Raw genomic sequence first — 16,646 nt, forward strand, 5'->3', positions numbered from 1 at the left:
ATGTACACAAGAGCTGAAATGGGCGCGACCCAAGGTAATTAAGTAGTACTAGCTATGTCTATGCATCTCTTTAATTCTAGTATCAATACCATTATCATGCCTGATTAATTATTATCTGAATGAATTCTATTCTCGTAAAGTGCATGAGGCAGGCGTCGGCGAATAATTTATGTGCATACTACGTTTGTGAGAACATTCGCTTTATGACCGAAAGGAGGAGAAAAGATGCAAGAAATCTTTTGGTACGTAAACACAATTCATAATTCTTTTTATCATGATCTAATATATACACACACAACTAATATATTCATATTGATCTCCTTTTTTAATAAAGATGCAAGAGATGCGGGATAAGCTCCAACCAGAGGACCGCATACGAGCACTTCAAGAGGAGATTGCATGATTTTTGCTTGACCAGGCCATAGATCCCAAAGGAGAATACCCTTACAACTAATGCCTGCATGTAATGCTATGCAAATTGTAGGAGAAATTATATGTACCAAATTATATATATCTCTGTGTGTGTGTGTATGCATGGTCGTACGACAAATTCTATATATGATATATGATTGATCATACGAGAAATTCTATTATATATGACGTGTACAGTATGTAGTAGCACTGGCACTTGACGACTGCAGTAGCGTAAAACATGTTTGAAATGAAAAACAATTAAATGGAAAACACAAAACGAAAAGGAAAAATAAACCATAATTCATAAATCATAGTACCCTAAACCCCTAAACCCCTAGTCCCGGTGGGTATCACCAACCGGGACTAAAGGTCGCCCAGCCCCCGGCGTGAGCTCGTGCCACGTGGTGGGCCTTTGCTCCCGGGCCGTTATGAACCTGTACTAGGGGGGAGGGCCTTTAATCCCCACCCTTTAGTGCCAGTTGGTGAATTGGGACCAAAGGCCCTTACGTACCGGTACTAAAGCCTGATTCTAAACTAGTGTGTGGTCCTAATTGCAAGTCCATCATCGACTCGTAACTGGGCCCATAGTTTGTTGTTATCCCAGCTGCAAGTCCACCCTCGACTCGGAACTGGGATGTGTTTTGTTTTTCATTTTAGTTGGAAGTACACCCTCAACGCGCAACTCGTACCACAATTTTATATACTTGTCTCTTATAAGTCCACCCTCAACTCACAACTAGGACCACACTTTGTATTATCCCAGTTGCAAGCCCACACTTGACTCACAACTGGGCTTGTGTTTTTGTCTTTCATCCTAGTTGCAAGTGCATCCTTGACTCGCAAATGTGAACATAATTTGTTTTATCATAGTTGCTAGTCAACCGTTGATTCACAGCTGGTCTCATAGTTTGTAGTTGTCCCAGTTGTAAGTCCATCCTCAACTCGTAACTCACCTTGTAGTTCTCCCACCCACCCCTTGACTCACAGCCAAGCTTGTTCTTGCAACTTGCCCCGATCCCTAGTTCCATGTCCAACCCCAACATGTAAATCCACGTGAACTAGTTGCATGTCCAAACCAAACACGCAACTCATGCCCGACATAATTGCATGTCCACTCTCGGCACGCAACTCATCCCCAACCCGGTACCCCTATATAGCTTTATTGTTTTTTTTCAAATACATGCCTACTTTGGTAATACACACTACATATTTTTCTGTATACACGGTGAACATTTTTTACACACATTCAACATTTTTTAAATACATGATGGATATTTTTTTCAAACATAGGCCCAAGAATTTTTAGAATACATGATAACCATTTTTCATTTCGCTACTGTACATTTTTCTAAATGGTATGAAACTTTTTTTTAAAAATGTGCGAACATTTTATTTACACTGCATAAAAAAATTCTAGAAAATCTCGTTTGTTTTTTAAACACGTGAAGTTTCTTTTAAAAATTGTCATGAACATTCTTTGAATGTTAAGATTCTTTTCCATTTTATATAATATATTATTTAAACATCACAGAACATTCTTTTAAACTGCATGCACATTTTTATAATGTCAATTTTTTAAACAATTCAAAGAATTTTTTTATTGAAAATTTATTATCAAATTAAAATAAAATATATTTATTCTTGTTTTCCAAAAAAATATTAGAATCTTCAAAATTGTCCACACTCTAAAAATTGTTCTGGGATCTTAAAAAATTATCCATGTCTTCAAAATTTGTTTGCGAAGAAATTGTTCGGAATACCAAATTTTGTTCATACTTTTCAAAAAAAAATCAGTATTATAAAGTTTATTCAAATTTGAAAAATACTTTCCAATTTTTTTGACTTTATAAAATATATTTGACAGTATAAAAATCAGAATCTATAGAAAAGGTTTCAAAAGAATCAAACATGTCCACTAATCTGGACGTTGTGTTGTGTTCTTATAGCGTTCCCGTCTACTTTATGTTAGTAGCATGCATTGGTTGGAGTCGTTGTAGCTCCCGTTGCCCTGCACGTGGTCTTGAGTTCAATTCCTACATAACGAATTGGGTTAGTACTTTTTTTTGCAGCCCAGTCAAAAAAAACAAATAAAATGTCATAATAAAAACAAATAAGATGTCACAATTTAGATGTGAGATATTATCTCACATCTAGATGTTATATAGACAGACCCATAAATAAAACGACCGATTCTAAAAAAAGAACTGAGTATATTTCGGTTTGGTATTCTCTTTTTCCTTTTAACGAGGCAAAAGATTTTCTATTTTCATTTTTTTTGCACATCGCCATTTTCATTATTTAAGAGAGAAGGTATAGAGGTTTAGGACGAAGGCCGACATTGAAACAATCACGCTCGCGGTACAATATTACTCAGGTGCTTCGCTCCCACAAGGCTCCAAAGTAAGGCCTCCTCTTTCATTCTAGCAACGGTGACTCCAACCGGGATAGTGGTATTGCTGAAGATCTACGCATTTCTCTACTTCCTTTGCTCCCAGGAGATAAGCAACATCTGCTAAGCAAGCGGCCTACGTCATTGGGCTTTCTTGAGCGCATTGTGGTTCCACCATTCCTTTACAGAGGTCGCAGCCCCCATGGGATGGATGTCACGAAGACCAAGCCAATCTTTGATCATACCCCAGACTCAAACCGTATTTGCATTGGAAGTGGAGGTGAGCTGCCATCCCTTGGACCTTCTTACAAAGGGGGCAAAGGTTAGAGTTTGTCCACCCACGATGCTGAAGCCTGTTAACCGTCCAAATCTTATTTAGTACCGCAAGCCACGTGAAAAATTTGCATTTTGGTGGTGCTCAACTCTTCCAGACGACTAGAATCATGCTCGTGTCGGATGGCCTAAGAACTGAGCTGTGTAGGCGGACTTAGCGGAGTAATTTCCATCATTAGAGAGTTTCCAGTAGATAGCATCAGGTGTGTTGGCATCCAGGTGGGTCTGGGTGAGTCTTTCCCATAAGGAGACCTCGGAGAGGTGATCCATGGAAATGTCGTGGAGAATGTCCACTTGGGAAATCCAGTTGTTGTTGTGTTGTGCCTTTTGAACTAAACATTTTTTTCTTCTTCGACAAGGATATAACTTTGGAGCAAGATCCTTGGGTCTCACACAATCTAGCCAAGATAATATCTAGAACTTGGCCAACATCCCATTTCCGAGTTGTACCTTAGCTGTTGTGATGAAAAAAATCACGATCCTTGGTGTCACAAGGGGTACCCAATTCAACCCAATGCTTATCTGGATTTTGCCATCGAACAAAGCCAATGTATACGTAGGGCATTGGCAAACTTGTCTAGATTGAGAATTCTGAGTCCTCCATTAAGCTTGAACTTACAAACTTGCTCTAAATTTATCTTGCATTTCCCACTAGAAACCTTGTCACAACCTGCCTAAATGAAAGCGCGCCTAAGGGAATCAATCTTCTACTTCACCTCCACCGGCAAATCAAAGACTGACATGTAGTATATGGCAATTGTCGTGCAGACCATCTTGACCAAAAAACACAACCCGCTGAGGTGACATGCTTCCCAATCCAGGGGGGAGTTGGCTCGTGATTTTGCCTTCCGCAGCAAACTAGTGACACCTGAGGCGCCCTGTATTCATATCAAATACAAGTTACAGATAGGATTTGACAATCCTTAACATATAAATTCCCTAGATTTCCAAGCCTAGGATAGTGATCTCCTGTTCATGTATGTTGGGCACCAGAAGAAACCATTTCTTGGCTCAGAGGATAATTATCTCTATAAGAAGTAGATGCACAATTGTGAGCATGTACAGTTAGTTCCCTAGGAATATGGAAGACTTGAGCTTGAATATTGGCTGTTGCAGCAAAGTAATTTGGAAGAAAGCTTCTAACTTGCCAATGCCTAGGCACTTGAAGAAGATTCCTTGATGCCGTTGCCCGAGCTAGTATGGATTGGCCACTAGAAAAGTAATTTGGTTATTAGTGATGTGAGAAGCAATTTTCGCAGCAACCTGTACAACTGTAGCCATAACATATAATGGAGATTCTATACTCTTGCCAGCTGTAGAGATTAAGATAATTGTTTATTCTTGTTTTTGGAGTTAGTAGTGTTCTTCCATGCAACGTCAGTATAAACGTTGCAACCTATAATCCAATCATCTGTTTTTAAAGAAGATCCCTTCTTTTGTTTGTATGCAGATTCTGCCCCTGCTTCCTGCATTGTTTCAGCTGATGAACTGGAAATACATGCATAGGAACGTAAATCTTGGTTCTTTATTATTGCCTGCATAGCTGGGGATACCTACATAGGGGAGTTGGAATTTCTTGCCAAATATGGACACTTCGCCATGGCTTGTTGGTCCATGCATAGTTAATAATTTAAATTTGTGCACTAGCCCGTGCAAGCAACGATAGAAAATCATGAGCTGGCAAACGAAAAACCGCATCCCACCATTTAGTGAAACATGTACGGGCAACGAGGCCCAGTCGATACTAAGTGGACAAAGGTACACCATTCATTTTTTTGGACTGTGTGTTTCCAAGACTACCGAAAGGAAACCAAAACATAACTAGGTAAATGAAATTTGCGCGGACCATAAATATCACGCGAACGGCGGGAACCTACAAATCCAAAATACATGTTTTTCTCTGGCTGATTTGCGAGAAAGAAGAAAAGCGAGACAACTAAGAGACTTGAGTGTTATTTTACACTCAGAGACTGAGAGTTGTGAGGATTATATTTGTGCTGATGTGGGGTGCTCTGACTAAAGATAGAGATAGGGTAACTTTGTGCAATTTTGCTCGTGTTAACGTGTAAGGCATGCAATTAGAGTATACGATTGCAAAAGTATGTGAAACATGAACACACGAATACGGATCGGTGATGGTCTGTTAGTGGCATGACTTCCTTTGTGATGGGGGGATGATAAAACAACGGAAGGGCTTTTAGGTTGCCATATGATGGTTGCCTAGTTGAAAAGCGCCTCACAACGATTCAAGATTTTTCCCCCATACATTTTGTGTTAGTCATCTTCTTAACATGGTGCTTGTGAGATTTGCTTTTGGAAAATAAATCATTGGCAATATGCTTTCTTGGCAAGTGTTTGCGCAATCGTGTCAGTGCAAGTGTGTATATTTGGAAGATCTTTAAGGAATGAATAAGTGAAACAAAATAGATTGGAAAATATCTGACATGCATATGGTTACCATGTGCGATCCCAACTTTTTTTGGACAACTGATGGCACCTGAGGGACGCTGTATTGATATCAAATACAAGTTACATATAAGATTTGGCAATCCTTAACAAATAAATTCCCTAGATTTGCAAGCCTAGAATAGTGATCTCCTGTTCATGTATGTTGTGCACTAGAAGAAACTATTTCTTGGCTCAGAGGATAATTATCACTATAAGAAGGAGATGCGCAATTGTGAGCCTGCACATTAAGTTCCATAGAAATATGGAAGACCTGAGCTTGAATGTTGGGTGTTGCAGCAAAGTAATTTGGAAGCTGGCTTCTAATTTGCCAATGCCCATGCAATTGAAGAAGGTTCCTTGACGCCGTTGCTCGAGCTAGTATCATATTGTCCACTAGAAAAATGATTTGGTTATTAGCGATGTGAGAAGCAATTTCTGCAGCAACCTGTTCAAATACAAGTTACAGATAGGATTGGGAAATCCTTAACATATGAATTACCTAGATTTGGAAGCCTAGGATAGTGATCTCCCATTCATCTATGTTGTGCACTAGAAGAAACCATTTCTTGTCTCGGAGGATAATTATCTCTATAAGAAGTAGATGCACAATTGTGAGCCTGTACAGTAAGCTCGCTATTAATATGGAAGACCTGAGCTTGAATGTTCGCTGTTGCAACAAAGTAATTTGGAAGCTGGCTTTTAATTTGCGAATGCCCAGGCACTTGAGGAAGGTTCCTTGATGACGTTGCCCGAGCGACTATTAGATTGTCCACTAGAAAAGTACTTTGGTTATTAGCAATGCGAGAAGCAATTTCCGGAGCAACCTATACAGTTGTAGCCTTAGCACGTAATGGTGATTCTACACTCTTGCAGTTGTAGAGATTAAGATAACCGTTTCTTCTTCATTCTCACCAGTCTGAATGTAAATTCCTATTCCTATTTTCCTTGAGTTGTTTCTAGAGTCAGTAGTGTTCTTCCATGCAGCGTCAATATAAACCTTGCAACCTATAATCCAATCATCTATTTTTAAAGAATATCCATTCTTTTGTTTGTATGCATATTCTGCCCCTGCTTCCTGCATCGTTTCAGCTGATGAACTAGCAATATGCATAGAAACCCAAATCTTGGCTCTTTATTATTGCCCCCATAGTTGGGCATATCTACATAGGGAAGTTGGAATTTCTTACCAAATATGGATGCTTCGCCATGGTTTTTTGGTCCATGTGTAGTTAATCATTTAAATATTAGCACTAGCTCATGCACGCAACGGTAAAAATCATGAGCCGAAACAAAAAACCGCATCCCACCATGTAGTGATACAGATATGGGCAACGAGGACCAGTCGATATTAAGTGGACAAAGATACACCATTCAGTTTTTTGGACTCTGTGTTTCCAAGACTATTGAAAGGAAACAAAAACATAATTAGCTAAAGGAACTCTGCGCGGACCATAAATATCACGCAAACGGAGGAAACCTACAAATCCAAAATACCTGTCTTTATCTGTTTCATTTGCGAGAGAGAAGAATAGCGAGAGAACTCAGAGACTTGATTGTTCGGTTATGCTCAGAGATTTTGAGTTGTGAGGATTATATTTGTGCCAATGTGGGGTGGTCTGACAGAAGATACATAAAGGTATTTATAGAATCGCCGAGCATGTTATTTATGGTACATATTTAAATCGTACTTATCAGAAAAAAATCTACATTTACTCAAATCTCCACTATTACACTGTTAAAAAATGTCTGCTATTGTTGTTTGGTAGTACTGCTCATTGGTTTTCTAAAGAAAAAGTGGAAATGTGTGTCACACTTAATAGGTGCAATTCTAATGTGCATGTCACACATAGAGGTGGACTAAAAATGTTTTCAAGTTTTTATTTTTGTTTTCCTCTTTATTGTTTCTTCATATTGATAAAATGTTGCATATGAGATTTTATTTAGAAAGAAACAATTGAATAAACGCAATCGTGTCACACATAAGAGTGTATCTTTGGAAAAAATTGAACGAACAAATATATGAATGACAGTAAATTTTATGTTCACAAAGAATATATGTCGGTTAATTACGGTAAATTCTACATATCCTTTTATCTTAGTGCCTTCATGTTGATTTTTGTTCGAGATGTTCATCAGCAGGGTCATGACAAGCATCTGAAGGTAAGTTTCCTTTGCAAAGAAAGAGGAGAACATCCAACATGCACTCACAATTTTGTTGCTCAATTCACAATTGTAAAAAATGGTTAGGGTTGTATCTTGCAAATGAATGATGTGGATTTCAATTGTCGCACTATATTTGTCTGTTACCTTTTATATTGTAAGTTTATAAAATGAAAATGAAAATATTACTGGAATTCTTCATTTGTAGAACAATCACATGGGCATGTTACATGTGTCATTAGTGCTTGTTGGTTTCCATCTTTAATTAGGTGGCTACTGTTCTTTTATTTTGACCAACTAGGAAGGGGTTCTCTTCAGATAGAGATAGGGTTACTTTGTGCAATTGTGCTCGTGTTAACGCGTAAGCATCCAATTCGAGTATACCATTGCAAAAATATGTGAAACATGAACACACGAATACAAACTGGTGATGATTTATTATTGGCATGACTTCCTTCGTGAAGGGGGCTAATAAAACCATGGGAGGGCCTTTGGGTTGCCCCATGACGATTGCCTAGTTGAAAAGCGCCTCACAGCTATTCGAGATTTTTCTCTCATACATTTTGCTTTAATCATCTTCTTAAAATGGTGCTTGTGGGAATTGCTTTTGGAAAATAAATCATTGGCAATATGCTTTCTTGGCAAGTATTTGCACAATCTGGCACGCGCAAGTGCGTATCTTTGGAAGATATTTAAGGAATGAATAAGTGAGTCAAAATAGAATTTATGTAGAAAATATCCTTTTATCTTAGTGCCTTCATGGTGATTTTTTCTCGACATGTGCGTCACGATTTTGTTGCGCAATTCACAATTATGAAAAATGGGTAGGGCTGTATCTTGCAAATGAATGATTCGGATTTCAATTGTCGCGCTATATTTGCCTGTTACCTTTTATATTGTAAGTTTATAAAATTAAAATGAAAATATTACTGGAATTCTTCATTTGTAGAACCGTGCATTAAACGGGCATGTTACATGTGTCATCAGTGCTTGTCGGTTTCCATCTTTTATTAGGTGGTTACCATTCTTATATTTTGACCAACTAGGACGGGGTTCTCTTGAGATAGAGATAGGGTTAATTTGTGCAATTGTGCTCGTGTTAACGTGTAAGGCATGCAATTAGAGTATACCATTGCAAAAGTATGTGAAACATGAACACACGAAAACAAATTGGTGATGGTCTGTTAGTGGCATGACTTCCGCATGATGGGGGCTGACAAAACCACGGGAGGGCCTTTGGGTTGCCATATGGTGGTTGCCTAGTTGAAAAGCGGCTCACAGCTATTCCAGATTTTTCCCATACATTCTGCTTTAATCATCTTCTTAAAATGGTTCTTGTGGGATTTGCTTTTGGAAAATAAATCATTGGAAATATGCTTTCTTGGCAAGTGTTTGCGCAATCGTGGCACACACAAGTGCGTATCTTTGGAAGATCTTTAAGGAATGAATAAGTGACTTAAAATAGATTGGAAAATATCTAACGTGCATATGGTTTTCACTTGCGATGCCCAACTTTTTTTGGACAACTATTGGGACCTGAGGCGCCCTGTATTCATATCAAATATAGGTTATGGATAGGATTTGGCAATCGTTAACTTATAAATCCCCTAGATTTGCAAGCCTAGGATAGTGATCTCCCGTTCATCTATGTTGTGCACTACAAGAAACCATTTCTTAGCTTAGAGGATAATTATATCTATAAAAAGTAGATGCACAATTGTGAGCTTTTACAAGAAGTTCCCTAGGAATATGGAAGACCTGAGGTTGAATGTTGGCCTTTGCAGCAAAGTAATTTGGAAGCTGGCTTCTAATTTTCCAATGCCCAGGCACTTGAAGAAGGTTCCTTGATGTTGTTGCCCGAGCGTGTACTAGATTGTCCATTAGAAAAGTACTTTGGATATTAGCGATGCGAGAAGCAATTTCCACAGCAACATGTACAACTGTAGCGTTAGCACGTAATGGAGATTCAACACTCTTGCCAGATGTAGAGATTAAGATAACTGTTTCTTCTTTGTTCTCACCAGTCTGAATGTAAATTCCTATTCCTATTTACCTTGAGTTATTTCTGGAGTCAGTAGTGTTCTTCCACACATCGTTAGTATAAACCTTGCAACCTATATTTCAATGATCTGTTTTAAAGAAGATCCCTTCTTTTGTTTGTATCCAGATTCTGCACCTACTTCCGGCATTGTTTCAGCTGATGAACTAGCAATACATGCATAGTAACCTAAATCCATGGTTTGTTGGTCCATGCATAGTTAATGATTTAAATTTATGCACTAGCCCATGCACGCAACAATACAAAATCATAAGCCAGCAAACGAAAAACTGCATCCCACCATGCAGTGAAGTACGTATCGGCAACGAGGACCAGTCGATATTAAGTGGACCAGCAATTTCCGGAGCAACCTATACAGTTGTAGCCTTAGCACGTAATGGTGATTCTACACTCTTGCAGTTGTAGAGATTAAGATAACAGTTTCTTCTTCATTCTCACCAGTCTGAATGTAAATTCCTATTCCTATTTTCCTTGAGTTGTTTCTAGAGTCAGTAGTGTTCTTCCATGCAGCGTCAATATAAACCTTGCAACCTATAATCCAATCATCTATTTTTTAAGAATATCCATTCTTTTGTTTGTATGCATATTCTGCCCCTGCTTCCTACATCGTTTCAGCTGATGAACTAGCAATATGCATAGAAACCTAAATCTTGGCTCTTTATTATTGCCCCCACAGTTGGGCATATCTACATAGGGAAGTTGGAATTTCTTACCAAATATGGATGCTTCGCCATGGTTTTTTGGTCCATGTGTAGTTAATCATTTAAATATTAGCACTGGCTCATGCACGCAACGATAAAAATCATGAGCCGCAAACAAAAACCGCATCCCACCATGTAGTGATACAGATATGGGCAACGAGGACCAGTCGATATTAAGTGGACAAAGATACACCATTCATTTTTTTGAACCGTGTTTCCAAGACTATTGAAATGAAACAAAAACATAATTAGCTAAATGAACTTTGCGCGGACCATAAATATCACGCAAACGGAGGGAATCTACAAATCCAAAATACCTGTCTTTATCTGGCTCATTTGTGAGAGAGAAGAAAAGCGAGAGAACTCAGAGACTTGAGTGTTCTTTTACGCTCAGAGACTGAGAGTTGTGAGGACTATATTTGTGCCGATGTGGGGCGCTCTGACTGAAGATACACACATGTATTTATAGAATCACCGAGCATGTTAGTTATGGTACATATTTAATTCATGCTTATCAAAATAAAATCTACATTTAATCACATCTCCTCTATTACACTGTTAGAAAAATGTCTACTATTGTCGTTTCGTAGTACTGCTCATTGGTTTACTCAAAAAAGTGGAAAATGTGTGTCACTTAATAGGTGCATTGCTAATGTGCGTGTCACACATAGAGGTGCACTAAAAATGTTTTCAAGTTTTTATTTTTGTTTTCCTCTTTATTGTTTCTTCATATTCTTAAAATGTTGCATATGGGATTTTATTTAGAAAGAAACATTGCATAAACACAATCATGTCACACATTAGAGTGTATCTTTGGAAAAAATTGAAGGAACAAATATATGAATGACAGTAAATTTTATGTTCAGAAAGAATGTATGTCGGTTAATTATGGTAAATATATAAATTCTACATATCCTTTTATCGTAGTTCCTTCATGTTGATTTTTGCTCGAGATGTGCGTCAGCAGGGTCGTGATGAGCATCTGAAGGTAACTTTCCTTTGCAAAGGAAGAGGAGAACAACCAACATGCACTCACGATTTTGTTGTGCAATTCACAATTATAAAAAATGGGTAGGGCTATATCTTGCAAACGAATGATATGGATTTCAATTCTCACGCTATATTTGTCTGTTACCTTTTATATTGTAAGTTTATAAAATTAAAATGAAAATATTATTGGAATTCTTCATTTGTAGAATTGTGCATCACACGAGCATGTTAGATGTGGCATTAGTGCTCCTTGGTATACATCTTTATTTAGGTGGTTACCATTCTTATATTTTGACCAACTAGGAAGGGGTTCTCTTCAGATAGAGAAGAGTTACTTTGTGCAATTGTGCTCGTGTTAACGTGTAAGGCTTGCAATTATAGTATACCATTGCAAAAGTATGTGAAACATGAACACGCGAATACGAATTGTAGATGGTTTGATAGTGGCATGCCTTCCTTTGTGATGCGGCCTGATAAAACCACGGGAGGGCCTTTGGGTTGCCAAATGATGGTTGCTTAGTTCAGAATTGCCTCACACCCATTCCAGATTTTTTCCCAAACATTTTGCTTTAATCATCTTCTTAAAATGGTTCTTGTGGGATTTGCTTTGGAAAATAAATGATTGGACAATATGCTTTCTTGGTAACTGTTTGTGCAATCGTGGCACGCACAAGTGCGTATCTTTTGAAGATCTTTAAGGAATGAATAAGTGAGTCAATATAGATTGGAAAATATCTAACGTGCATACGGTTATCACGTCCGATACCCTACTTCTTTTGGACAACTTTTGGCACCTGAGGCACCCCGTATTCATATCAAATACAAGTTACGGATAGGATTTGGCAATCCTTAACATATAAATTCCCTAGATTTGCAAGACTAGGATAGTGATCTCTCGTTCATCTATGTTGTGCACTAGAAGAAACTATTTCTTGGCTCAGAGGAAAATTATTTCTATAAGAAGTAGATGCACAATTGTGAGCCTGTAGAATAGGTTGCCAAGGAATATGGAAAACCTGAGCTTGAATGTTGGTTATTGCAGCAAAGTAATTTGGAAGCTGGCTTCTTATTTTCCAATGTCCAGGCACTTGAAGAAGGTTCCTTGATGCTGCTTCCCGAGCGAGTATTAGATTGTCCACTAAAAAGTGATTTGGTTATTAGCGATGCGAGAAGCAATTTCTGCAACAGCCTGTACATCTGTAGCATTAGCACGTAATGGAGATTCTACACTCTTGCCAGTTGTAGAGATTAAGATAACTGTTTCTTCTTCGTTCTCACTAGTCAGAGTGTAAATTCCTATTCCTATTTTCCTTGGGTTGTTTCTAGAGTCACTAGTGTTCTTCTGCAGCGTCAGTATAAACCTTGCAACCTATAATCCAATCATCTGTTTTTAAAGAAGATCTCTTCTTTTGTTTGTACACATATTCTGCACCTGCTTCTAGCATCGTTCTAGCTGATGAACTGGCAATACATGCATGGAAACCTAAATCTTGGCTCTTTATTATTGCCTGCATAGTTGGGCATACCTACATGGGGGAGTTGGAATTTCTTGCCAAATATGCACGCTTCGCCATGGGTTGTTGGCCCATGCATAGTTAATCATTTAAATTTGTGCACTAGCTCATGGACGCAACGATAGAAAATCATGAGCCGGCAAATGAAAAACCGCATCCCACCATGTAGTGAAACAGATATGGGCAACGAGGACCAGTCGATATTAAGTGGACAAAGATACACCATTCATCTTTTTGGACTGTGTGTTTCCAAGACTATTGAAAGGAAACAAAAACATAATTAGCTAAATGAACTTTGCGCGGACCATAAATATCACGCGAACGGAGGGAACCTACTAATCCAAAATACATGTCCTTATCTGTCTCATTTGTGAGAGAGAAGAAAAGCGAGACAACTGAGAGACTTGAGTGTCCTTTTACCCTCAATGACTGAGAGTTGTGAGGATTATATTTATGCCGATGTGGGGTGCTCGGACTGAAGATACACACGAATTGCTGAGAATATTATTTATGGTACATATGTAATTTGTACTTATCAGAATAAAATCTAAATTTACTCACATCTCCACTCTTACATTGTTAAATAAAATGTCTGCTATTGTCGTTTGGTAGTACTGCTCATTGGTTTTCTTAAAAAATGTGGAAATTGTGTGTCACACTCAATAGGTGCATTGCTAATGTGCGTGTCAGACATAGAGGTGCACTAAAAATGTTTTCAAGTTTTTATTTTTCTTTTCCTCTTTATTGTTTCTTCATATTTTTAAAATGTTGCATATGCGGTTCAATTTAGAAAGAAATATTGTATACACGCAATCGTGTCACACATAACAGTGTATCTTTGGAAAAAATTGATGGAACAAATAAATGAATGACAGTAAATTTTTTTGGACTGTGTGTTTCCAAGACTACCGAAAGGAAACCAAAACATAACTAGGTAAATGAAATTTGCGCGGACCATAAATAGCATGCATTGGTTGGAGTCGTTGTAGCTCCCGTTGCCCTGCACGTGGTCTTGAGTTCAATTCCTACATAACGAATTGGGTTAGTACTTTTTTTTGCAGTCCAGTCGAAAAAAACAAATATAATGTCATAATAAAAACAAATAAGATGTCACAATTTAGATGTGAGATATTATCTCACATCTAGATGTTATATAGACAGACCCATAAATAAAACGACCGATTCTAAAAAAAGAACTGAGTATATTTCGGTTTGGTATTCTCTTTTTCCTTTTAACGAGGCAAAATATTTTCTATTTTCATTTTTTTTGCACATCGCCATTTTCATTATTTAAGAGAGAAGGTATAGAGGTTTAGGACGAAGGCCGACATTGCAACAATCACGCTCGCGGTACAATATTACTCAGGTGCTTCGCTCCCACAAGGCTCCAAAGTAAGGCCTCCTCTTTCATTCTAGCAACGGTGACTCCAACCGGGATAGCGGTATTGCTGAAGATCTACGCATTTCTCTACTTCCACTGCTCCCAGGAGATAAGCAACATCTGCTAAGCAAGCGGCCTACGTCATTGGGCTTTCTTGAGCGCATTGTGGTTCCACCATTCCTTTACAGAGGTCGCAGCCCCCATGGGATGGATGTCACGAAGACCAAGCCAATCTTTGATCATACCCCAGACTCAAACCGTATTTGCATTGGAAGTGGAGGTGAGCTGCCATCCCTTGGACCTGCTTACAAAGGGGGCAAAGGTTAGAGTTTGTCCACCCACGATGCTGAAGCCTGTTAACCGTCCAAATCTTATTTAGTACCGCAAGCCACGTGAAAAATTTGCATTTTGGTGGTGCTCAACTCTTCCAGACGACTAGAATCATGCTCGTGTCGGATGGCCTAAGAACTGAGCTGTGTAGGCGGACTTAGCGGAGTAATTTCCATCATTAGAGAGTTTCCAGTAGATAGCATCAGGTGTGTTGGCATCCAGGTGGGTCTGGGTGAGTCTTTCCTATAAGGAGACCACAGAGAGGTGATCCATGGAAATGTCGTGGAGAATGTCCACTTGGGAAATCCAGTTGTTGTTGTGTTGTGCCTTTTGAACTAAACATTTTTTTCTTCTTCGACACGGATATAACTTTGGAGCAAGATCCTTGGGTCTCACACAATCTAGCCAAGATAATATCTAGAACTTGGCCAACATCCCATTTCCGAGTTGTACCTTAGCTGTTGTGATGAAAAAAATCACGATCCTTGGTGTCACAAGGGGTACCCAATTCAACCCAATGCTTATCTGGATTTTGCCATCGAACAAAGCCAACGTATACGTAGGGCATTGGCAAACTTGTCCAGATTGAGAATTCTGAGTCCTCCATTAAGCTTGAACTTACAAACTTGCTCTAAATTTATCTTGCATTTCCCACTAGAAACCTTGTCACAACCTGCCTAAATGAAAGCGCGCCTAAGGGAATCAATCTTCTACTTCACCTCCACCGGCAAATCAAAGACTGACATGTAGTATATGGCAATTGTCGTGCAGACCATCTTGACCAAAAAACACAACCCGCTGAGGTGACATGCTTCCCAATCCAGGGGGGAGTTGGCTCGTGATTTTGCCTTCCGCAGCAAACTAGTGACACCTGAGGCGCCCTGTATTCATATCAAATACAAGTTACAGATAGGATTTGACAATCCTTAACATATAAATTCCCTAGATTTCCAAGCCTAGGATAGTGATCTCCTGTTCATGTATGTTGGGCACCAGAAGAAACCATTTCTTGGCTCAGAGGATAATTATCTCTATAAGAAGTAGATGCACAATTGTGAGCATGTACAGTTAGTTCCCTAGGAATATGGAAGACTTGAGCTTGAATATTGGCTGTTGCAGCAAAGTAATTTGGAAGAAAGCTTCTAACTTGCCAATGCCTAGGCACTTGAAGAAGATTCCTTGATGCCGTTGCCCGAGCTAGTATGGATTGGCCACTAGAAAAGTAATTTGGTTATTAGTGATGTGAGAAGCAATTTTCGCAGCAACCTGTACAACTGTAGCCATAACATATAATGGAGATTCTATACTCTTGCCAGCTGTAGAGATTAAGATAATTGTTTATTCTTGTTTTTGGAGTTAGTAGTGTTCTTCCATGCAGCGTCAGTATAAACGTTGCAACCTATAATCCAATCATCTGTTTTTAAAGAAGATCCCTTCTTTTGTTTGTATGCAGATTCTGCCCCTGCTTCCTGCATTGTTTCAGCTGATGAACTGGAAATACATGCATAGGAACGTAAATCTTGGTTCTTTATTATTGCCTGCATAGCTGGGGATACCTACATAGGGGAGTTGGAATTTCTTGCCAAATATGGACACTTCGCCATGGCTTGTTGGTCCATGCATAGTTAATAATTTAAATTTGTGCACTAGCCCGTGCAAGCAACGATAGAAAATCATGAGCTGGCAAACGAAAAACCGCATCCCACCATTTAGTGAAACATGTACGGGCAACGAGGCCCAGTCGATACTAAGTGGACAAAGGTACACCATTCATTTTTTTGGACTGTGTGTTTCCAAGACTACCGAAAGGAAACCAAAACATAACTAGGTAAATGAAATTTGCGCGGACCATAAATATCACGCGAACGGCGGGAACCTACAAATCCAAAATACATGTTTTTCTCTGGCTGATTTGCGAGAAAGAAGA

The sequence above is a fragment of the Triticum dicoccoides genome, chromosome 1B, assembly GCF_002162155.2.
Source record: "Triticum dicoccoides isolate Atlit2015 ecotype Zavitan chromosome 1B, WEW_v2.0, whole genome shotgun sequence".
In the NCBI taxonomy this organism is placed as follows: Eukaryota; Viridiplantae; Streptophyta; class Magnoliopsida; order Poales; family Poaceae; genus Triticum; species Triticum dicoccoides.